The 18644-nt window shown below is 37.2% G+C and overlaps 1 pseudogene; it reads left to right on the top strand.

Moving 5' to 3' along the window:
• The first annotated feature begins 17669 nt into the window (after nucleotides 1–17669).
• Nucleotides 17670–18356, top strand: LOC143690660 (large ribosomal subunit protein eL14 pseudogene; annotated as a pseudogene).
• Nucleotides 18357–18644: the final 288 nt, after the last annotated feature.

Raw genomic sequence — 18644 nt, 5'->3', positions numbered from 1 at the left:
ATATTGGTGGTGGTTCTATTTTAAAAGTGGGGAGCAGAGCAGGTTCCCTTAGTCAAAGAGGATGGAGAAACAAACCTGAACTAAACAAGGTGAAATGTAACATTGCCACGGAATTTCTTGAGAGTTTAAAACATTTTTGTGCAGTGGGTTAAAGTCAGCAACACTTCCCAAAATTGTTTGATAAGTAAAATGTCTGAAACTTCTCAGGGTTGCAGTGTCTTTCAGAACAAAGTTTGGGAAAGGCTGCATTTGGCAAATGTTAAATAAGTAGCCAGTCTACACAAAAAAAAATTGGAGTAAAACCGTGTCCGTGAAAACATGTCCTTTTCCTCAGCCTTATTTTCTTAAACTGTAAAAAAAGGATGATAATAGGGTGGTCATGAGATTGAAATGAAATAAAAAATATAAAACCCCAAGCTTAGCATAAAGTAGACCCACAAAAAATGCTCCTTCCCTTACAGGAGGTGCTGTGGGGGAAACGAAATTGTCCTGAGTTTGACTGGACCTGTACATAGCTTTGAGGACAGAATTGTGGCATGTAACACCCATTCTCTTGCCCTGAAGCTGAATCAGTCCAGCCATGGTAATCTCTCACCCCAACTAGGATTTTTGCTTCCTTCACTTGGTAAACTTCCACCCATAGCTGCCTTTCTTAATTAGGCCAATGACTTCACACACAGTCCCATACACTTGCAAAGACCCAAGCATTCTATCATAAACTTAGTGCTTCCGATTGCCAAAATGGGCAAAAGCACATTCTTAGCTAAGGATCTTGGGCAAAAGAAATATATCATTTAGGGCAATGCCATTGCTGAACAGTACATGAGAACTGCATTTCGTTTTTAATCCATTTTTAGCAACACTGTATGACAAAGTTCATTAAAATAAATATTTAAATAAAATCCAGTTTGCACAAAGCTTTGCAAAAGTGGACATTCTGTGACTCAGAATTTATCAGTAATACATTGGCGCCCTCTGGTGCTATTATTGTTCAATACAGCTTTTCTTTAGTTTTTTGTTTTGTTTTGTTTTGTTCTTGTTTTTAGTAATGCGTGTTCTGGTTCAGTTTGTTGTTTTACACAGAAATTAATGAAATCATTAGTAAAAAGCACAAAGTTGCTTAAAATTATTATTATTTTGACCTAGTCAAAACACTTAGAGGAATCCTATTGAGCTGCAATCATGGAACAATCATGTTACCGCTCTTTAAGCTGTAAAAAATTTCACAAAATGCTATTTATGTAGATATCCTGCTAGCTGATCCTATAGGTTCCAATTTTTATTCATTATAAATAAAGTTTACTTCTCATTTTACAGAACCTATTTGTAGGGCTGCCAGATTTAACAAGTAAAAATATGTCCCATGCAAATGCTGCTGGAGACATACTAAAGAAAGCACTCATTGTTTATCTGAAATTCAGATTCAACTGGGCATCTCATATTTTATCTGGTTACCCTGCCTATTTCCATGTGTGTTATGAAGTTCATAATTCAGGTTCTTTTTCTTGATAATTTCAAAGTGCTTATCTTCCCAAAATACTAAGTCAAAGTAAAACATCTCTTCCTTGGTTCTCTATTCCTTTGCTCCCATTTTGTGAGAGACTTAATAGGTTTTAACCAATCAAATGTAAACCAAAAGATTGAATCATCAGGATCAGCTGGGCATGAGATTAACTGTTCTTAAAAGGAAAGGGATTGAATTAATAGCTACATTGAAAAATCCTGAATTCCTGTATTTCTCTTATGCAGCAATAAATATACCACATATATATACCATAGATAAGATTTTATTTAAAAAATGACAAATTTGAAAGTAAGAGCACCCAAATGCAGTGTTATCATAAAGAGTTGCTTCTCAAGCTATGCAGCAGAAACACCTTTTGGAGGTTTTAAAACTAAAGGAGGGGAGGCCAAGGTGGGTCAGCAGGCAAAGTTTTCGCCCGTCATGCCAGAGACCCGGGTTCAATTCCCGGTACCTGCCCATGCAAAAAAAAAACCTAAATGATAACTAGGCCCCACCTGCAAGCCAATTCAATAAAATCCCTGAGGTTGGGGCTCCAAAGAACCTAACCTCTTAAAAGCTAAGCGAGGGCATTTTAATACGCAGCCAGAATGAAAAATTACTGTCCTAAGACCTTCAAGCCCTAAGGGAGTGCTTCTTGCCTTTTATGTGCATTTGAACCAATGGAGATTGATTTGGAAGAATCTGGGTATTTCTGACTAGCTACCAGTTGATACCACAGCTGCTGGGTCAAGGACCACACTTTGAGAAGCAAGACTTTTGAGAGACCCCCCAAAAAAGGTAATTTATTTCAATATGGAATTACTTAATGCCTGTGTAAATTGACAAAGCAGCTTACATACAACCACATTACTGTAATGATAACTGCCATAAAAATGAAAGATGACGAAAGGGATGGAAAAAAATGTAAGTTCTGTAGTAGTTTACTTTGTCATCTTATTTTTACTTATTGTACTATTTTCTTTCACAGTGCCCCCTACTGGCAAAATGGAAATTCATATTTGCCCCCGACTGCTTTTTCAGAAATGACATAAGAATTTGCATTAGATCATTTTATATGCAGCATTTCAAATATGAAGTAATTTAAAGCATACAACTTTAGATCATATTAGAATTTAGTTCATAGTTCATTTCCATCAGACCTTTTTAACCATTTTGGTCTGTTGGAGCTTAAAGTAGCAATATGCAGAGTGTGCAACTGTGTGAAGCTGACAAACCAACCCTTGAAAATGTAATTGGTAAATCTCCTCATGTGCTTTTGAAAAATTAATCAAGACAGGTTTGGTGAACCTTTGCTGAGAGAGTCTCTTTAGGACAAATGACTTGGTTCCCAACGTATTGTCATAAAGGAAAACTCCACCTGCAAATCCCAAGGTGACCCATTTAGCTCGCTTGGGTGGAGATTAATGACTTCTTAAGCACTGCAAATAATTCTGCTGGTTTAAAATCAATTTGTTTAATACAATTAAATGAAACGATTTGATCTTTCAGGTTCAAAAACCATTCATTTGACTCATACATTAACATTTTAATATGGAAACAGCCACCATCATCTTCCAGCATCTTTTAACAAAGTTTTCTGGGATGTGTTGTCGAAAGCAATGCTTATAGAGAGTGTTATCTTTAAAATCTCTCCAGAATTAGTCATTATAATTGATATTGAAATATTCCTACCTTAAGCACTTACATTTCACCTCCAAACCAGTGACTTTATAATGTGTTTTGCACATATGCACCAGAGAAGGCAGAGGAGTTACAAACTACACATCATGTTCCACTGGATAGTCCATCTCCTCATCCCCACCGCCCTTCACGGTCATCAGAATATATCATTATGGAACACAGGCATGGTCAATAGCAAAGCCATATTTTCAGTTCTAATCTTAACGAATCACTCAGTGGTGTTTAACCCTGGTGACCACTCCCTCTCGCCTTGAACCTTTTCCATGTGTTTCTTATAGGATATCACTCCTTCTTTGGGCCTCTTTAACCACGCTTTCTCAATCTCTTCCTTCTCTGACAAAAGCTTAAACGATGGTGTTTCCCAATTTCTAAGCTTGGCCTGCCTCCCTTCCCATTCTATTCATCTTCCTTTATTCTTCTGGCTTCAGCTACACCCATAGGTGATGATTCCATCTGTAACTCCAGGCCTGGCCTCCCCCTCCAAGCTCTAGACCCACTCTTTCCACGTGTGGCCACTTAAATTTAAATGTAATTTAATGTAAATTAAAATTTAAAATTCAGTTCCTCAGTCACACTAACCACATTTCAACACTCAATAACCACATGTGGCTAATGTCTATCATACTGGGTAGTTCCAATATAGAACATTTCCTTCACCACCGAAAGTTCTATTGGACAGTGCTAGATAATAATAGCTAATGCTTATATAGCACTTAACCGTGTGGCCAGGCAGTGTTCTACGCCTATAACATATATTTATACATTAACTCATTTAATCTTCATAAGAAACTACTAACGTAGGAATTATTATTTTTCTCCCTTCTCATTTTACATTGGAGGAAGCTAAAGCACAAAGAGGATAGGTAAAGGACTGTGGGAAGACTGAGGAGTGGGGAGCTCCAGGACTCAGTCTTCCACTAGAACAACTATTAAAGCAGTCAAGGACTGTCTGAAGCAACCATTGTGAAACTCCAGAGGCCAGAAGAACAGGTACAGCATTCAGGGAAAAGTGGCAGGAAGAGGCTGTTAAATTACGGTGAGGAACCGTAAATTACTCTCTCCCCACTGTGGCTACCAGCACCCAACCCCTACTCTGGCAGCAGGCTGCCCAGGAGTCCAGCCCTGGCTAGCATGCTGGTGTCAGAAAGGGACATAAAAATCCTCTTCCCCAAGACCAGCATGTCTTGCTAAGTGTGAATGGCCAATCATCGATCATGGCTTTTCATTCACAACTTCAGATCACTTAAGGCCAGCTCTCAGATTCAGACCACCTGTTGTTTCAGTCCACCCTGGATTGGGGAGGTGGGGGTGGAGACTTAGGGATGCTTTCCTTCCTCAAGACTGTGAGGAACAGTTATTTGAAAGGTTGCATTCACTCAAAGGCCAAGAAAGCTCAGCTTTGGGGAGCCATGGAAGTTCTTGGTGCACTTCCTTATTCCTTACTCAGGGCATTTTAGAGCCAGGCTGACCCCCTATGAGTCCCTGCCCATGATCGGAATTGATTTGTGAAAGTCCTTTCTGGCATATCCCTCCTCCCAGAATTTGCTTTCCAGGCAAAAGCAGCATGAGACAAGGAAAAGAGTGTAGAAGCAGTAGAGGCAGAAAGTCGGGGCAAACACTTGCTGGCTTCAAACACCCAAGAGAGGGAACTCTGTCTCCTGGGAAATAGAGGGGACAGCCAAATTCCTGTAAACAGGGAACTCCAAAACAGCTAACAACCAAAATCCCAGGACAATTCAGAGGCCCAGAAAGACCAGGAAAACACTGTACGTGGCACACCGCAATCGCCTTAGGCAAACCTTCCTGATAGGAGGGCTAAAGCTCAAGAAAATCTGTCTTATCACCAGCTGGTTACAAAATCAAGAAACAGATATCTCAGAAAATAAATCCCAGAGTTAAGATTTTAAAATATTAAAATGTACAGTGTACAACAAAAGAGTGCAAGACAAACAGGAAATGATAGCCCATCCAAGGTAAGAGGGTAAAAAAATCAAGAAAATACCAATGAAGAAAACCATGTGTTCTTCACAATGTAGACATACCAAATAGAGCCTTTAAAAGATGATCTTAAAAATGCTCAAGGAGATGAAGGGAGATACAGAAAAAGAGCTAAAGGATTTCAGGAAAATAATGAATGAGCAATATGAGACTCTTAGTAAAGAGGTAGAAACTTTAAAAAGGAACCAAAAAAACTACTGGAGTAGAAGACCACAATAACTGAAATGAAATACATGAGGAGGGTTTCAAGAGCAGATTGGAGCTGGCAGAAGAATCAATGATATAAAAGACAAGACACTTTAAATGAGTCAGGCTGAGGGTCAGAAAGAAAAAAGAATTATAAAAAGCAAAAATAGTCTAAGACACATCTGGGACATCATAAAGCATACCAAAGTCCCAGAAGGAGAAAAAAAGAGAAAGAGGAAGATGGACTAATCGAAGAAATAATGACAGAGAACTTCCCAAACTTAGAAAAAGATTGCGACTATGCATATCCAAGAAGCCCAGCAAATACAAAACAGAATAAACATGAAGAAAAAAACACTCCATGTATTAGTCAGCATTCTCTAGAAAAACAGAACCAACAGGAGAGATTTTAAAATATGAGATTTATAGAGATGTCTCATGCAACTGTAGGAATGGAAGAGTGCAAAATCCATAGGGCAGGCTGTGACGCTGGTGGCTCTGAAGAAGGGCCTGGATAAATTCCACAAGAGATGCTCATTGGCTGAAGAAGCAGTGAAAGAATCTCTCTTCTTCCTTAAAAGCCTTTGACTGATTGGATTACATCATTGTGGAAGGTGCACCTTAGTTGATCACAGATGTAATCAGCCACAGATACAATCAACTGACTGATGATTGAATACACCAGCCTTCCAGTTTACCAACCAGCCACAAAATATCCTTGCAGTAATGATCAGGCCAGTGCTTGCCTGACCAGACAACTGGGCCACATCACTTGACCAACTTGACACCAGAACCTAACCATCACACTCCACCACATATTGATTATACTATCAAAAACAAAGGACTAGGAGAGTTCTGAAAGCTGCAAGAAAAAAGCAACATTTTACCTTCAAGGGAGCCTCGATTAGATTGAGTTCCAATTTTTCATCTGAAACCACAGAGGCAAGAAGGTAGTAGGTTGAAATACTTAAAGTACTGAAGGAAAACTGCCAGTCAAGAATTTTGTTTATTGCATGGCTCTTTTTCAAAAATGAGAGAGAGGGCAGTCCAGGGTGGCTCAGCAGGCAGAGTTCTTGTCTGACATGCCAGAGAGCTGGGTTCGATTCCTGGTGCCTGTCCATGAGAAAAAAAAAAAAAAAGAGAGAGAGAGGGTGCATGGGTGGTTCAGTGGTAGAATACTCACCTTCCATGTGGGAGACCCAGGTTCAAGTCCCAGACCATGCACCCAAATAAAAAGAAAAAATGAAAGAGAGAGATTAAGACATTCTCAGATTAAAAAAAAAAAAGCTGAAGGAGTTTATCAACATTAGACCTGCCCTACAAGCAATGCTAAAGAGAGTTCTTCAGACTGAAAGGAAAAGGCACTAGACATTGGTTCAAAGCAGCATAAAGGTAACCATTTCAATAATCATATATGTCAGTATTATTGTGGTGTATTCCTTGGTATGTGACTCCACATTTTACTTTCTACAGGTGCTAAAATGCAAATGCAAAAAAGTAATGATAAATTTATGGTTTCATACATATAATATCTAAAGATATAAGTGATAACAAGTACAGAGGAGGATAGAGGGATACAGGAAAAGCATATGTGTATGCTATTGAAGTTGAGTTGTTATCAAACCAAATATAATTGCTATATACTTAGTATATTAAATTTTAACCCATGGTAACCACAAGGAAAATAGTGAAAAATATATCTAAGTAGAAAAGAGAAGGCAATCAGTATGGTACAACATAAAAATCAAATAAATATAAAAGTAGGCATTAACAGGAGAATTAAGGGACATGAAGGTATAACACATACAAAAGCTGAGTAGAAAAATGGCAGAAGCTAATGCTACATTATCAGTAGTGATTTTAAACTCTCCAGTCAGAAGGCAGAGATTTGCAGAATGGATTTAAAAAAAGCATAACCCAATTATGAGCTATCTGGAAGGGACTCATCTGAAATTCAAGGATACAAGTAAGTTGAAAATGAAAGGATGGAAAAATATATACCATTTGTTTCAGTTTACTAATGCTGCCAGAATGCAATATACCAGAAACAGATTGTCTTTTACAAAGGGGATTTATTGGGTTACAAATTTACAGTGTGAAGGCCATGAAAATGTCCAAATTAAGACATCAACAAGGGTATACCTTCATTCAAAAAAGGCTGATCAAGTCCAGGGTTTCTCTGTCACATGGGAAGGCAAATGGCAACATCTGCTGTCCTTCTCTCCAGGTTTCTGATTCTCAAACAACTCTTTCAGCAGCATCTCGAGCATCTGTGTGTTGTTTCCATTTCTCTGCTCTCTCTCTCTCTCTCTCTCTCTCCTCTTTTAAAGACTCAAGTAAACTAATTAAGACCCACCTTGAATGGGCAGGGTCACATCTCCATGGAAACAACCTAATCAAAAGATCCAACCCACCATAAGTCTGTGCCCACAATATTGAATTAAAAGAACATGGCTTTTCTCGGTTATATTGCTATATATCAAACCAGCACACATGCAAGTGGTAACCAAAAGAGATATATTGGATACAATAGACTTTAAGTCAAACACTGTTATGAGGGGCAAAGGTAGTCACCATATGCTGATAAAGGGGTCAATACAACAAGATGTAACAATAATAAATGTATATGCACCTAACAAGATAGACCCCAAAATATATGAAGCAAATACTGACAGATTTGAAGGGAGAAATTGATGGTTCTACATTAATAGTAGAACACTTTAATACACCACTTTCAATAATGGATAGAACATCTAGTCAGAGGATCAATGAGGAAATGCAAACAATTCTCTAAATCAACTAGACCTGCCAGACATTTACGTAACACCACACCCAACAAAAACAGGATTACATTCTTCTCAAGTGCACATGGATCATTCTCCAGGATAGACCATATGTGAATTCATGAAACATGTCTCAATAAATTTAAAAATATTGAAAACAAAAAAAGTATATTCTCCTACCACAATGGAATGAAGCTAGAAATAAATAACAGATGGAGAAATGGGAAATTTACAAACATGTGGAAATTAAACAACATATTGTTAAACAACAAATGGGTAAAAGAAATTCAGCAGTGAAATTAGGAAATATCTTGAGGAAAATGAAAATTAAAATGCAACATATCAAAACTTATGAGATGTGGCAAAGGCAGTGCTGAGAGGGAAAGTTATAGCTCCAAATGTTTTTATTAAAAAAAGAAAAAAGGGTGGGCCATGGTGGCTCAGCAAGCAGAGTTCTCACCTGCCATGCCAGAAGCTGGGTTTGATTCCTGGTGCCTGCAAAAAAAAAAAAAAAAAAGAAAGAAAAAGAACTTCGAATTAGAAACTTAACCTCAAAACTGGAAGAACCGGAAAAACAAAAACAAACCGAAGGTAAGCAGAAGGGAAAAAATAACAAAAATTAGAGCAGAAATAAATGAACTAGAATAAAACAGAGAATAAACAAACCATTATCTAGACTGACACAGAAAAAGAGAGAGAGGATGCGAATAATGTAAGTCATCAGTGAAAAGGGGGGCATTACTAATGACCCTGCTGAAATTAAAAAGGATACTTTTTTCCTTTAGCAAGAGGATACTGTGAACAACTGTACACCAACAAATTAGATTACCTAGATGAAATGGGCAAATTCTTAGAAACGCACAAACTACTTACATTGACTCAAGAACAAATAGACGACCCAACAAACTAATTACTAGTAAAGAGACTGAATCAGTAATCAAAAATCTCTCAAAAAAAAGGAAAGTAAAGATGAAATGGCTATTCAGGGGAATTCAATCAAACATTGCAAGATTTAACTCCAATTCTGCTCAAAATCTTTCAAAAAATTGAAGAGAGTGGCTCAACAGGCGGAGTTCTCACCTGCCATGCCAGAGACCATGGAAACAACCTAATCAAAAGATCCAGCCCACAATAAGTCACCGATTCCCAGTGCCTGCCCATACAAAAAAAATTGAAGAGGAGGGAACATTCCCTAATTCATTCCATGAGGCCAACATTACCCTCATACCAAGGCCAGATGCAGATACCACTTGAAAAGAACACTACAGATCAATACCTCTTATTAATATAGGTGAAAAAATTCTCAAAAAATATTAGCTAACCACACTCACTACCATATTAACAGAATTATACAACATGATCAAGTGGGATTTATCCCCCGTTGGCAAAGTTGGTTCAACATAAGAAAATCAATTAATGTAATGCATCACATTAACAGAATGAAGAAGAAAAACCACATGATCATTCCAATTGATGCAGAAAAATTTTGGATGACAGAATCCAGCTACCCTTCTTGAATAAAACACTTAGAACATTAGAAATAGAAGGAAACTTCTTCAACATGATAAAGGTCATATATTAAAAGCCTCAGCTGACATCCCACTTAATGTGAAAGACTGAAAACTTTCCCTAAGTTCAGGAATAAGACAAGGATGTCCACTGTCATAATTGTTGTTCAACACTGCATTGGAAGTTCTTGCCAGAGCAATCAAACAAAAAGAATAAATAAAAGTACGCAAAAGGTGTCAAGAGGCTACTCTGGAGGTTGCTCTTATGCAAGCTTCAGGTGGACCTTGCTACCTACGTAACCTACCAAACCCCAACCAGGACCATTCTAGCCAATCCTAAAGAACACCTAGGGTAATACATAAGATTCCACAAGGGTTCCATGCACTAGAGTAACTTTCCAGAAACCTACAACCTCCAGATGGGTCCCTGCTCCAGATAAGTCCTCAAACCTAGCCCAGCCTCTCTAGAACATTAAATACTTCCATCTCCCTACCCCATATTAGTGATAGACCCTTCCAAAATGAAAAATTTAGAAATAGGCCATAGCCCAAACACCCCTAAAGAGAGGGCTGGAAAGATCAAAGGTGATGGTGGAGTTATACAGAGAAGGTAGAATTTAACAAATGAATATGAATGTTGAATCATTAAATTGACATCTCTTTCAGTCTCCAGTATTTTAGAGCAGCTAGAAGTAAAAACCTAAAATTGTGGAATTGTAACCCATGTCAAACTCTGAAATATGTTCTACAACTAATTGTGGTGCTGTGCTTTGAAATTTATAGCATTTTGTATATATGTTATTTTTCACAAAAAAAAAGAAAGAAAAAAGCCTATTGTGCTGATAAAAAATATTTAAGCCTTCTAGCCTCCTATATTCTGGAGCAGCTAGAAGGAAAAATTTGAGAGGATTGTATGGTAACCCATGACAAACTCTGGGATCTGTCCTGTAACTAATTGTTGAAGAGTGCTTTGAAAACTATTGCTTTTTTATTTCTTTGCTTTGTATATATGGTATACCATATCATAAAAAAAAGTTTTTAAAAAACTAGGCAAATTGGAAAGAAAGAAGTAAACTTTCCCTGTTTGCAGATGACAAGATCTTATATACAGAAAATCCTGAAAAATCCACAGCTATGAACCTAGAGCTAATATATGAATGCAACAAAGTGATGGGGTACAAGATCAACACCCAGAATTCAGTAGCATTTATATGCACAAACAATGGACAATCAGAAGAAGAAATCAAGAAAAATATTCCATTCACAATAGTAACTAAAAGAATCAAATATCTAGGAATAAATCTAACCAAGGATGTAAAGGACTTGTACATAGAAAACTATGAAACACTGCTAAAAGAAACCAAAGAAGAACTAAATAAATGTAAAAACATTCTATGTTCATGGATTTGAAGACTATATATCATTAAGATGTCAATACAACACAAAGCAATTTATAGATTCAATGCAATACCAATCAAAATTCCAACAACCTTCTCTGTAGAAATAGAAAAGCCAGTCATCAAATTTATATGGAAGGATGAGGAACCCCAAAGAGCTGAAGCCTTAAAATGAAGAATAAAGTTGGCAGGATCCCACTTCACAATCATAAAACTTGGTACAAAGCCACAGTAACCAAAGGAGCATAGTGCTGTCATAAGGAGAGACATTTAGACCTAGTGGCATAGAATTGAGAACTCAAAAATCAACCCTCTCACTTATGGCCAATTGATTTTTGATGAAGGAGCAAAGACCAATCAATTGGGGAAAAATCATCCTTCAACAAATGATGCTGAGAGAACAGATCTCCATTTGCAAAAAAAAAAAAAAAAAAAGAATCAGGACGTCTACCTCATACCATATACAAAAATCAACTCAAAATGGATCAAAAACCTAAATGTAAGAGCCAAAATTGTTTAGTCCTAAAAGAAAACATAGGGAAGCATCTTCAGGACCTTGTGTTAGGCAATGATTTCTTAGACTTTATACCCAAAAAACAGCAACAAAAGAAAAAATGAATAAATGGGACCTCATCAAAATTAAAAATTTGTGCCTCAAAGGATTTTATCATGAAAGTAAACAACAACCTACACAATGGGGGGAAATATTTGAAAAACACATATCTGATAAAGGTTTAATGTCAAGAACATATAAAGAAATCCTTCAATTTAACAACAAAAATACAAATAACCTAATTTTAAAATGGGCAAAAGACTTGAATAGCATCTCTTCCAAAGAAGAGATAAAAATGGCCAGAAAGTACATGAAAAGATGTTCATCATTAGCTATCATGAAAACAAAAATCAAAACTACAATGAGATACATTTAGAATGGCTGCTATTTTAAAAAAAAAATAGAAAATAACAAGTATTGGAAGGATGCAGATAAATAAGAACACTCATTCATTGCTTGGGCAATATAAAATAATACAGCCACTGTGGAAGACAGTCTGGCAGCTCCCCAGAAAGCTAAATATACAACTACCATATATATGATCCAGCAATCCCACTACTATGTATATACCTTTAAACTATTTAAAGCAGGGACTAGAACAGATATTTGCATGACAATATTTGTAGCATCATTACACACGATTGCCAAAATATGGAAGCAACCCAAGTGTCCCTCAACTGATGAATGGTTGAATAAAATGTGGTACAGACAAACAATGAAATATTATTCAGCCATAAAAAGGAATGAAATCCTGATACACACAACAACATGGATGAACCTTGAAGACAATATGTTAAATGAACATTTAACAAAAGGACATTTTTAAAAAGACAAATATTGTATGATCTCACTGGTTTGAAATGGTTGGAATAAGCAACTTTATAGAGTCAGAGTCTGAAGTAGAAGTTACTAGGGGATGGGTGGGGATGGGTAGTGGGAGACTGTGGCTTAAAATGTACAGAGCTCCTGTTCAGAAAGACGGAGGTGTTTTAGTGATGGATGGTGGTAGTGGCAAAACAGCATTATAAATGTGATAAACAACACTTAAATATATGTCTGAACATGATTGAGGGAAATGTTAGATTGTATATATGGTAACAGAATGTAAAGATTTTTTAATTCCATGGAAATACGCTACACAAGTAGTGCTCCCTAAGTTAAACCATGGACTATGGTTAATAGTACAATTATTTTAAAAAATGCTTTCATCCACATGAAAAGATGTTCAACATCACTACCTATTTGGAAAATGCGAATTAACTACAATGAGGACTGAGGAGTCTGGACCCAGAGCAAAGACAACCCTCCTCCTATTTCTTCTGTTTACCTTTTCTTCCCAGTGCTTTCCCTGTTAACTGTGCTGAAGAATCTACCTCACTTAGCTGGGTCACTGGCATTGAGGAATCTCAGCCCTATCTCAGGAATTCAGCCAGTGGGACAAGAAGGGATGCACCCTCCAGCAGGTGCCCAAGCCCAAATACACATATTCTCACCCATGATGACTCAGACAGTCCCAGAGATATCTTGGGGTTCAGTTCCCAGGAACATGGTGTTGCCTTCACAGTGAGGATCAAAATTTGTCTCTGCAGGACCCTCCAGGAAGGCCCCCTTGGCTCTGAGAAATCTTGGCCATCCTCATGCTTATCTGGTTGTAAGTGAAAACCCAGAGAAAGACAGTTGTCATCTAAGCTATTGACAATGCAGCCACTGGAGTTAGCGAACTTGAAAAATGTAGTTATTGACTTCACCCAGGAAGAGTGAGCCCTACTAGACATATCCCAGTGAAAGCTATTCAGAGATGTGATGCTGGAGAATATCAGTCCTCTAGTTTCAGTGAGATATCTGGCATTGAAATCATAGGTACTTTCCCACTTGGAGCAAGGACAGGAACTGTGGAGAGAAGGAATTGGATTTTTCCAATTCCAGAATTCAGGCAGGGAAAGTGGTCTTAAAAAAGAAGAAGAAAGAAAGAAAGAAATACTATCCATGCAACACAACTGCAGGAAAGACACATCTACCATCATATCATTGAGGCAGAATTCTCATATTAAAAAGAAGGGTATTATATGTAGTGAATTCAACAGGTGTTAACTCACAATGGAAAGAAGCCCTACTTCAGCAACTTCTCTGGAAAAACCCTCAGTAGCCAGTCATCTATTAATGAACAAAAGCAAATATGCACTAGAAATAAATCAGATGAATGTCATCTAATTGATAAATTCTTTATTCAAAGTTCTGGCCTCACACATTACAGTGGAACTCACATTGGAGAGAAACCATGTGAATGCTGTCTATGTGGGAAAGCTTTCACTCTATATTCTGCCAAGAGACAACATAGACAACTCACACTGAGGAGAAACTATATGAATGCCACCTATGTAGGAAAGTCTTCATCCATTATTCTGTTTAAACTACATGAGAGAAGTCACACTGGAGAGAAACCCTATAAATGTCATATGTCAGAAAGCCTTCATTCATTCTTCTACCCTGAAATAACAAAAGAGAAGTTACACTCGAGAGAAATCACATGATTGCCAACTACATGGAAAAGCCTTCACTCATTTTTCTTCCCTGAGACTGCATGAGAGAACTCACACTGGAGAGACACAGTATGAATGCTATCTGTGTGAGAAAGTCTTCACTCAATGTTCTGCCTGGAGACAACATGAGAGAATACATATTGGAGAATGATTCTATGAATGTCATCTTTGTGGGAAAGCCTTCACTTATCATTCTGCTTTTAGAAAACTTGAGAAAATTCACTCTGTAAAGATACCATAAGAATTTCATCTATGTGGGAAAACATAGTTTATTTCTATATCTTAGACAACATAGAAGAACCAAAACATATTCTGATGTTAGATGACATGCAAGAACTCATACTAAAATTATTTTGTATATGGAACTCATACTAAAAATATTTTGTATACAGAAGAGATTTCAGCCCTTGAGTGAACCTTTAAACATGATAGAAAATTTACACACTGAAAAAAAGACATGGTAATCAATCTAATAGAGCTTTTAATTCAGCATCAATCTAAGAATATTTATACAGGATAGGATTGATGTAAATGTTACCTATGTACAAAGGCCTTTAGATGATCATATAACATAAGAGAAATCATAAAATACATGTAATAAATGTGGAAAAGTCTACATCCACTGCTCCACCTCATAGGGAGATAAGTCTTTATCAAAGGATGAAGCCCCTTGAGAGAGTGCCAGATAATGCATTCTGGAGATGTCATTCAAGAAAACTCATGCAAAATCACTTATTCATACAGCAACATTTGTAGGGCAAGTGTGAATTCACACTGTGTAAAACTCATCAGTGTCCCAGGGGTGTGGACCTTCCTGGCAATGTGGGACAGAGATCTTGGAATGAGCTGAGACTTAGCATCAAGGGATTGAGAAAACCTTCTCAACCATAAAGGGGAAGAGGGAAATGAGACAAAGTGTCAATGGCTGAGAAATTCCAAACAGAATCAAGAGGTTATCCTGGAGGTTATTCTTATGCATCAAGTAGATATCATCTTGTTATTCAAGATGTAATGGAGAGGCTGGAGGGAACTGCCTGAAAATGTAGAACTGTATTCCAGTAGCCATGTTTCTTGAGGATGATTGAATAATGATACAGCTGTCACAATGTGACTGTGTGATTGTGAAAACCTTGGGTCTGATGCTCCTTTTATCTACCTTGTCAACACAGGAGTAGAACATATGGAATAAAAATAAATAGTAGGGGGAACAAATGCTAAAATAAATTTAGTTTGAAATGCTAGTGATCAATGAAAGCGAGGGGTAAGGGGTATGGTAGGTATAATTTTTTTTTCTTTCCTGTGTTCGTTTTATTTTTTTTCTATTGTCTTTTTATTTCTTTTTCTGAATTAATGCAAATGTTCTAAGAAATGATGAATATGCAACTAAGTGATGATATTGTGAATTACTGATTATATGTTGTTTTATTTTGTTTCTTTATTTTTTAATTAATAAATAAATTTTTAAAAACTCATCGGTGTCATGAATGAAGGCATGTCTTCAGTGATCACTCATCTCTTAGCATTAATATTCTCATGCTGAGGAATCAACAATCCTAAAATTAATTTAGAAAAATCTTCAGCTGGATTTCATATCAGAAAATTTGTAGTGGTAAATAAAGTATTTTATAAGGACCCTTTAATACTTCATTCAGCAAAGTGTCAAGAATTTTGAACAAGACTTATTATTAAAATTATGTAGGATAGCAGTGTAGAACTGTGAAGTGTCATTGGTATTATACTGAATGATAAATTTTGCAAGAAGTAAAATGAAGTGACAAAAATTCCATAGATTAATCCTTGCGTATTTGTAGGCAACAAACATTGTGGCTGAAAATCTAACATGTTGGCCATCTTCTAGTTTTGTTTCTGTACAGTTGTAAGCACATATTTAAATCAATCATAAAATAACTGAATGTTAACTCAGACACTTAGATTATAAAACTATGACTTATCTATTATCTTAGTATTATATGTGTTCATAGCAAGGATGAAAACAAACTTGGATAAATGAAAATGCTTTATAAAAAAAACTACAATGAGATTTCATTTCACATCTATTAGAATAGTCACTATTTAAAAAAGAAAAAAAGCTGCAAGTTTTGGAGAGAATGTGGAGAAATGGGAACACTTATTTGCTCTTGCTAGTAATGTAGAATGGTGTAGCCACTGTGGAAAACAGTTTGGCAGTTGCTCAGGAAACTAAGTATAGAACTGCCATATGATCCAGCTATCCTGCTACTAAGTTATATACCAGAAGAACTGAAAGCAGGGACATGAACAATTTGCACACCAATGTTCATAGCAGCATTATTTACAATTGCCAAAAGGAGGAAACAACCCAGATGTCCATCAGCCAATGAATGGATAAACAAAATATGGTATATACAAACAGTGGAGTATTACATAAAGTAAATGAATTCATGACACATGTGATGACATGGATGAACCTTGAGGTTGAATGAAATAAGTCAGACACAAAAGAACAAATATTGTGTGACTTCACTAATATGAACTGAATAAAACCAGCAAACTCATGATGTTAATATCTAAAACATAGGTCATCAAAAGATAACAGGACAGCAGAAAATGGATAGCTGATGCTTGATTTGTGCAGAATATGTAATAAGATTGATTGTAAATGTTTAGAAATGGATAGAAGTGGTGGGAGCACATTATAGTGAGTGTAATGAAGAGCAATGATACATGAGTGTGATTGTGCTTGAAAGGAAAAGTTTTGGGTCTTATGTATCACTAGAAGTAAATCCAGAGGATGAAACATGGGATTGTATAACATAGGGAACCCTCTTCAGGTTGAAAATGTTCTAGAATTTATTGTGGTGATGAATGCACAATTCCGTGAATATACTGGAAGACATTGTACACTTTAGATGGATTTATAGTATGCAAATTTGTCTCACAAAAACTGCTTTAAAAAAATGTGCTTTCATCAATTGTAGTAAATGTCCCACACCAATGCAGGCTATTAATAGAGTGGTGTTTTAGTTTGGTAAAGCTACCACAATGCAATATACCAGAAATGGGTTGTTTTTTTTACAATGGGGATTTATTAGTTTACAAATATACAGTTCTAAGACTGTGAAATATCCAGATTAAGGCACCAAAAGAAAGATAACTTCTCTAAACAAAGGCTGCTGGCATTCAGGGTTCCTCTGTCAGCTGGGAAAGCACATGGCTGGCATCTGCTGGTCCTTCACTCACAGGATTCATTGCATTCAGCCCATGGTTTCAATGGCTTTCTCTCTCAGCTCCTGTAGGCCTTCCTGCTTCTCTGGGCATTTCTCTCTCTCCAAGCTTTCTCAGCTTTTCTGTCTTTTAACATCTTATAAAGGACTCCAGTAAAGGATTAAGACCCACCTTCAATGGGCTGGGTTACCTCTCAACTGAAACAACCTAATCAAGTGCTCCTACCCACAATGAGTCTGCCCGACAGGAATGGATTAAAATAAATGGCCTTCCTTCTGCATCAGATGCCACCAACATGGTGGTCAGATGCTTCGTGGAGGTTGGCCGGGTGGCCTATGTCTCCTTTGGGCCTCATGCCAGGAAGCTGGGTGCAATTGTAGATGTCATTGATCAGAACAGGGCTTTGGTTGATGGACCTTGCACTCAGGTAAGGAGACAGACCATGCCTTTCAAATGCATGCAGCTCACTGACTTCATCCTCAAGTTACCACAGCGCCTGCCAAAAGTATGTCCAACAAGCCTGGCAGAAGGCAGATATCAATACAAGATGGGCTAAGAAGATTAAAGCCAGAGAAAGGAAAGCCAGGATGACAGATTTTGATCATTTTAAAGTTATGAAGGCAAAGAAAATGGAAAACAGAATAATTAAGCATGAAGTTAAGAAGCTTCAGAAGGCAGATCTCCTGAAAATCTCTCCAAAAGAAGCAACTGCTGCTAAGAGAACTGCTGCAACTGCAGCAGCTGCTGCAAAGTTCCAGTAAAAATGATGACCACAGTGGGCAAGAAGGTTCCTGCCCAGAAAGCCATAGGCCAGAAGTCGGGGGCTCCAAAATCTTGGAAGGCTCAGAAAGCTTCAGCTCAGAAAGTACTTGCTTCAAAGGCATCTGGAAAGAAAACACAAGAGGCTATTACAAAAGTAATAAAGGTTCTTTTCGACATGTTGAAAAAAACATGGCCTTTTTGGAGGTACATGACACTTTAAAACCAGCACAGGTGGTATATGGGAATCCTGTATTTTATTTATGATTGTTTTGTAAACTCACAACTTCTCAAATAAAGGGAAAAAATGCAATTAAACTGAAAAGAAGATAAGCACTGCTTAGAAACCATGCTCTTAAACATCATGTTAAATTTCCTAGAAGGTATTTAAAGTTTCAGGCTTCCAGCTGCTAGGTTGGTGTCCTACACACCTGAAAGCCATCTGCCACCTTTCATCTTATCTTTCACCATCCTCATCCATAAACTCCCCATCCTGTACTTCTCATCTCAG

Source organism: Tamandua tetradactyla, chromosome 7, assembly GCF_023851605.1.
Source record: "Tamandua tetradactyla isolate mTamTet1 chromosome 7, mTamTet1.pri, whole genome shotgun sequence".
In the NCBI taxonomy this organism is placed as follows: Eukaryota; Metazoa; Chordata; class Mammalia; order Pilosa; family Myrmecophagidae; genus Tamandua; species Tamandua tetradactyla.
Note: the sequence above shows the minus strand (reverse complement) of the source record. Positions and strands in the feature narration are given on the sequence as shown.